Source organism: Centruroides sculpturatus, unplaced genomic scaffold (genome assembly GCF_000671375.1).
Source record: "Centruroides sculpturatus isolate CEXI.00-Female unplaced genomic scaffold, Cexi_2.0 scaffold2361, whole genome shotgun sequence".
Classification (NCBI taxonomy): Eukaryota; Metazoa; Arthropoda; class Arachnida; order Scorpiones; family Buthidae; genus Centruroides; species Centruroides sculpturatus.
In genome coordinates, this window is record NW_019386751.1 from 912 (window position 1) to 8,373 (window position 7,462).

A 7,462-nucleotide genomic window follows, 5' to 3' on the forward strand; every position below is an offset into this window, starting at 1 on the left:
GCGACCCTTGGTATAGAATGAGAACTTCCATAACCAGTCATTGCTTTGGAACTCATCCAGAGGACGATTTTCTTTTATTCAAGAAAATTTCAGTTATTGCTCGGAGCTCAAAAAATCACATTAGAGCATTTCCACAGCTAAGCCAGCAAACTGCAATATATATGGTAAGTCATTTCATCTGATCTCTTCAAAAAACTCGCGGAATTCACGATGATTGAGCGCATTTGATCTAATATAATTTTAACAGCTGACATAACTGGCTTTAAAACATTTTATATATACAAGCATTTTTTGCACAAAGGCTGTAGGATAAATGATGCAATATACTATTAATGGTTTTGAACCACCAACATTTTCTATAGCCTTTGATACGTGAGCAAGAACAACTTAATTTTTTCCACACTTTTTTGCCATCATCAGTAGCGAAACACTTGAAGTTTTTTCATCGAAAATTGTTCGTCTAAACAGCATTTTTAACTTGTTTAAAAATATCTTTTTTAGTAGTCGTGTTGTGAATGATATGAACGTCAAGAAGCTCTTCATACACTTCATCATTTTTATCTATTCCACAAATAAAAACTAACACCGGAGCAGTATCTGAAACTTCTGTTAACTCATCCAGGACAAAAGAGATCCATTATAAGTGTCGATTTTTGTCAGACAATTCAATTAATATATTTTCTGCAATATCATCTACTCTTTCAGTCACAGTGTTTGCTGACAAACTGATGTTTTTAAATAAATTAGCTTTTTGTGGGCAAATTTATTCTGCTGCTGCAATTATGCAATCCCTTTAATTAATTCACTGTCCGTAAATGGTTTTTCACGTTTCGCTATTCAATGAGCCAAGTGGGAACTAGCACGAGTTGATGCTTCTTGTTCAGCATTTGCTTTCTTAAACAATTGCTGAGATTTTAACCCTTGTTTCAAAGATTCATATTTTTCTAATCTTAGGCTTCCTGTAAATTTGGAGTAACTTTGAAAATGTTCAGTCTCATAATAACGTTTCATATTGTATTCTTTGAGGATGGTATTATTACATTGTAAATTACACACATTGCCCTATTACCTGACTCGATAACGAAATATTGATATCTCTATTGCTCTTTAAATGTTTTGCACTTACTGTCTATTTTCGTTTCCTTTCTATATTTATACAAATCCACACAAAAATGACATAACTTCAAATCAAAATAATGTCAATTAATACTCTTAAGAGCAAAGTTCTGAGTAAACAAAATGCACTGCATTTATCTTTAAGACATTTTTAATTAAATTAAACATTTACAATTAAACACACTGTATTTTTACAAAATAACTATAGTCACAAAACACACTAGTCACAGTATATTTCACTTTTCAGATCGAACTTGTAGCTCTCCAAATTCAAACTTTCGAACTGTCCAACTCTGGTTTGTCTCCCGTATTTGTAATATGCGTCCTCGGAATAGAACATATTCAAAAACTCTAGAAAGTACTGGAATCTCCCAGACAAGCGATCACGCAGCGGAACTTTTAAAGAACATGCTCTAAGCTAGGAATGGCCAATATACGGACAGACTAATGAATTCATGCGGCTAACGATTAATCTTTTAATATTAGCTACTCAAGTCCGAATAGCTCGACGAAAAACTCTGACACCTAAAAGAAAAAACAAAGGTCAACAACTCACTGTGCATTTAGAGTTAACACTCCATTACAATTCTCTTAAGCACAGCGTAGAATGTGGATAATGCATGTTAATGTGAAAAAGTATCTGTAATCTCTATGTACAATTTAGTCTCTACGAGGTGACATTACAATGAGATCTCTCACCACCTGAAAATCTTCCTAGGACAGCCTCTGGTTCGGCCTGTAAAAAAGTTTTCTTTTCAATTTGACCCGGGAGCAAAAACTATTGGCTACCCCTGCTCTAAGTTCTGCTACTCGCTACAAGATGGCGTATTATACTTCGACTAACCTAGCACAATTGATGTTTTGCGTAATTCCGCCGCTCACAGTACTAGTATAGCTTAGCCACATGCTGCACTTAACTTTATAACTCTCCTCAAGATGTCATTACTATGCATTTAACATGGTCGTAAATAGTCGTAACAATAAGTAACGCACAGCATGCGCATCGACTATCTCTGCTGCAATGAAATGTCTTTAAAGAAACTACAGTATGTTGGTATGATGAAATGGGTCTAGTTAGGTCTTGGCCCTTGGGACTAAGTGGTAGAATCAGTGTGGCCCTTAGGCTAAAAAGTTTGGAGAACCCTTATTTATACCGATACTTTTTAGTAGAGCTCATAAAACTTTATGATTGACAGTATTAAAAGCAGATCGAATATCCACAAAAACAGCATAAAGCTTAACTTACAGTTAAAATTGCATCAGTGCATTTAATATACCTGACATGATCAACCAGATCGAAAACCTGCTCGCTCCTGACAGAAAATCTCATATTTAAGAATCCATTCTTCTAGTCTTTATTTAATAATAATGTAAATGTTTCCCCAATTACAGGAAATTAAGGAAAGAGGACGATAATTTTCCAGTTTATCATTCAGATCTTTCTTATAAATTTGTATAATTAGAGATTTAATCCAACTTCTGGAAAACTACAATTTTTTTAATACTGTTAGTGTTCCAATACTGTAAGAATTTTTTTGAAAAATACTTTGGGTATCCTGTTCGAATATGATCAGATCTAGGTGAGGTGCCAGATTTAAAGCAGTTAGTTGCACTTTTTATCCTTTCCAATTTAAAATTAGAAAAGCATCCTTTTTTATTGGAAACACTTTATGTATATTTATCGAGAATTGTTCTTCATTAATATATATAAAATGATATTTGGAGAATTTAGCAGTATAAAAATTTAGCCGTTTTTCCAAAGGAATTGTTGAACCATAATTCGATAATCTTTTACGCCTGAAGCAGTTAATTGTTCGCGAAAATATTTTAGAGTTGTAACATGTCTCCAATCTTCTATTTATGTTCGAAAACTACGATTGTTTTTTCTTTAGACATAAACGTTTGTGTTGTTTTAGATAGTTGTTGTATAAAATATAGTGTTCATTTGTATTGGACTTCTTAACCTTCTTAAATAACTTCCACAGTTTTTCTTGTGGTGTAGCATTCACTGTCATACAATTTATTTGTTATATGAGTTTAACATGGTGCAGAATTAACATAAATTAAATCCAACGACATTGCTGCTTCAGTTATACATTCTGCTAAATATTCCGGTATGAAGGTTTTTCCATACTCATCTAATATGACATCTAATCTAACAGATAATAAAGATATAAGTTCATCCCTCCGTTTTGCACATTTAGATAAAACTTGTCTATAAAAATGACCGGATGATGCTAATGGGATCGTTGTTAATGAAACTGGTGAATGATCTGAGTTAGTCTCTATTAGAACACTTAAATCATTTATAACAAAAATATATTTCTTGTGATAATCACAAAATCAATGACACTTTCTTCTTTTATTGAATAATAAATAAAATTACCTTCTTCGTTTTCTGGTATTAAACTGTTCAAACAAACAAGATTGCTGTCCACACAAAAATTATATAAGATTTTTCTTCTATCATTAACAATTGGAACTTTTGAGGTTCGTGTAGCACTATGCCAGACCCCAGTAACACATGAATAATAAGCAGGCAGTCCCATCTGAGCGTTCAAATCAGCACATAAGATCAAGATAGTTTCAGGTAGCAGGTAATTTACTATAAGCGTAAAGTGTTCTTAAAATCGTCATCAAAATAATTGTGAAGGCGTATAAGACACTATTAGTTGGAAATTAGTGAACTTTTCAGTATCTAGTTGTAAAATCAATACAAATCGTGTTTGGAAGATAATTTCAGCTATAGACACTGTATCTAATCTAAGACCAACAATCAAACCACCACTAGGTCTTCCATGTCTTTCACAACGGTGTTCTACTTGATAGTAGATTTTATCTTTGACAGAGAACATTAATTCAATTACCGGTAAAGTATGGCATATTTCCACTATACAAAATATATTTATTTTAAATAGTAAATTCCAGAAATTAGGGAAATTTTTTATTATTTTGATCTGCTATATTGTAAAAAAAAATTTTCGCATTGTTGCTATTATCAAACTATAAAACATTATGTTAATTATGATTTTCCTTAATTTCATCATTTTTTTAACATGAAAAGTTATATTCCTAAAAAAGGTTGTTCATTATCCGTTTTAAAAATTTTACCTATATAATTACAGGCGAATATCTTCTCATCAATAATTAATTTATTATATCGCAATTTTACGTTAATAGCTTCTTTTGAGCGCATTTCTTTATCATAAAGTGTCAATCTAGTTCTTATATAACTCTAGTATTTGCATATAGCCATCATCAATAAATATATTTGAGCCTTTTAATTTCTTAATCTTTCTATAAATTTTTGGTTTATCTTCAAAGTTAAGCAATTTACAAATAACTAATCTTTTTGCATTAAATTTAAATTTTCCAATTTTAGAAGCACGTTTGATATCCACATCCGAATCTTGCAAGTTATCTTTAAATAGCTTTTGAATTTTGCATACAGAGTCGTCCATCCTCTAAACTTTAAATTATAAAGTTATTTCTTCATTTTTCTCTTCCAGTCTTATAAACTTTTTTTTATAAATTATTACATATTACATTTAATTTAGTATTTGACTAGTGAGTTTTAGCGTAACCTTTCTCTCTATCAATTTTAAGGGCAGAGAGTCTGGATTCAAGATCTACTAAAGCAGTATCTATGTTTTCAATCCATGTTCGCATTCTATCTAATCGTTCTAAAAGTACTTGTAATTTATAATTTGAAACAGCTTGTAGCTTTAACAAAATTTTAATTCTTACCTGAACGTTAATCTCTTTTTCGGCACTTATATAAGACAGAATCAATTTTTCTATTGACTCACCTGTGACATTATCTTCACTTCCAATTCGTTTCTTTATGTTACGCGGTGATCCATCCTGTGATAAAGGTGAAAAGTTTTTCTTTTCTCTGATCAAAATTCAGTCATTTTCCGAAAGGATAACGAAAATAACTCAAATCTCAAGAGAGCAGAAAAATTTCCATCAACAGCTACCACAAGATTTTAATTAATCCAGACATACATCGTAAATTTAAAATACTAAAGAACGTATTTTTCGAATCTCGATGTGAATAGACACATTTTTTCTGACTGACAAAAACTTAGCAGCCGAAAATATTATCCACTGTTTTAATACTATTCTTAATGTTAACACCTTTCGAGCTTTAGCACCTCTTTACTACAGTGACAGAATAAACTTGGAAAACGATTACACAAATGAAAACAAACATCAAAATTTTACATACATTTATATAACAAAAATAGTAAAATTTTCATAAATAAAAATTTTGTAACCAATATCAACATTGCAAACAGATAAACAATGGTATATTTTTTAAAATATACAAACAACTAAAGGTACGCCAGGTCATTCTTTACTCTAAACTGAGAACATATGCGATTGAGGTTTACAAAACACCCCTTTTATTTTATAACATTTTATTATTGCAATTATCCTAACTTAAATTGCCAGATAGCCATATTTGTATTAACTGACATACTGTCATTTAAAATTATACTATTTATGTGTTGATAAATTCAAAAAGCTTCATAATTTTTTTTAATTTATAAAATATATTTTATTATTCATCAAAAAAGACTTTTAAAATGGAAATACCACTGACCCGTAACGTCTTCTTAATACATATATATATATATTGACTCGCAGCCAAAAAGAATTGCCAAACCCTGGTCTCATATTTGCCTTAGTTCCGGAATCTCCACACTTTGAAGATATTCCCACTTATTCCAATCTGGTTTTTCGCTTTACAATGTCTGCGCTGTCAACCGTAAATCAGCCCTTGTGTATAACTCGGGAAATAGAATACTCACGTTTCTGTTTAGATCACACACTTTCACTCCTTTCATGACATAACAACTAACATCGACTATTATTCTTCTTCATGGTGGAAATATAAAGGCTTTTTTCGGTCATTACTCACTTCCATTTTTTCATAATTTCCTCTGAACAAAAATAATAAAGAACTTCCCATATCCAGAAACGGATAAGTGGCCACTCTTTACCCTTTCTGGCTCCGACCAAAACAGATATTTTGTCAGTGGCGTTTTTCCTTTATTCAACTCAATTTAATCTACACTGTTAACAAATCCAATTAAACTTTATTAACACTTGATTCTTTGTTAATTGTTTCCTTGCCCTTTTGATTCGTGACTAGATGGAGAATAATCGCTTGTTTTTGTGACACTTATCAAATCTTATTCCACTTTTGCGATGTTTTGCTGAGTGATTAGCTTTCAAACATAAGAAACAAAGCTTACTTCTCTTTCTCACGTTTTTTTTTCATGAACTCATAACATTACCTAATGTCGTTCTCCTTTTCGCAGAACGTACAGCCATCTTTCGTCACTTCTCAAAACGAAATATTGGCGATAAAGGCACGAATCTTTTCGATTCTTGCTATTCGTCGACTTGTTTTGATCTTGGTAAAGGATGTAATCATAAAGTGAATGCTGAAGCTATCCAGAGCAACAACTCTGTACTAAAAATGATCTAAATGACGGAAGCGAGCTTTTTCGTGTTTATCTTACTAAATTCATACAGAATCTTTTCCAATCTTTCTTCAAGTCAAATGGCAACATTTCCAAAATGGCTCGAATATTTTTAGGATACTAAATATCACTGAGTTCGTCAATTCTTTTCATATTATTCTTGGTTTTCATCGGCAAAACAAAACAACAATAAAGTGCTAACTGGCATACTAATAATCTTGGCGATAGAGAGTATGCCAGTTAGTAAACTTTGTGAAAACTTCGGCCAATTTCAATCCATTTCCTAAATCTGTTTAACGTTTTGCCTCAGTATAGACTACTTTTGCATACAACGTCTGATAGTATCTTATCAATCTCTTCTCATCTCCCAAAGTACACTGCTTTAGGTAATAAAACCTTTGATTACTGTCTTTCGATTTTCGATAATATTCATAAATATAACAAATCCATAGGATATCCTCTGAAAGGCTACATATTCTGGCGTAGCTACAATGACTCGAGACGTTAAATCAGCTACCGTCTGAATCATTGATGGTTGCTTTTCCATAAGAGTAGGGGAGACCGGGGCAAGATCGGCATGTTAAGCTTTACTTAAATTTTGTGTAATAAATACTGCTGTAAACTGAAAAAAAAGCTTTGCATATTGTCTATTGGAATGTTTTCTTACTATAGAACTGGTTAAAATCAGTTTGGAAATAAAAATAATTAAAATAATTACAACTTTACAAGAAGAGAGAAATTGACGAAGTTGCCCCGGGTATAGGGGCAAGATCGGCAACTTCTCTCTTTTTGTAAAGTTGTAATTATTTTAATTATTTTTATTAAAGTTGCCCCTGGTATAGGGGCAACAG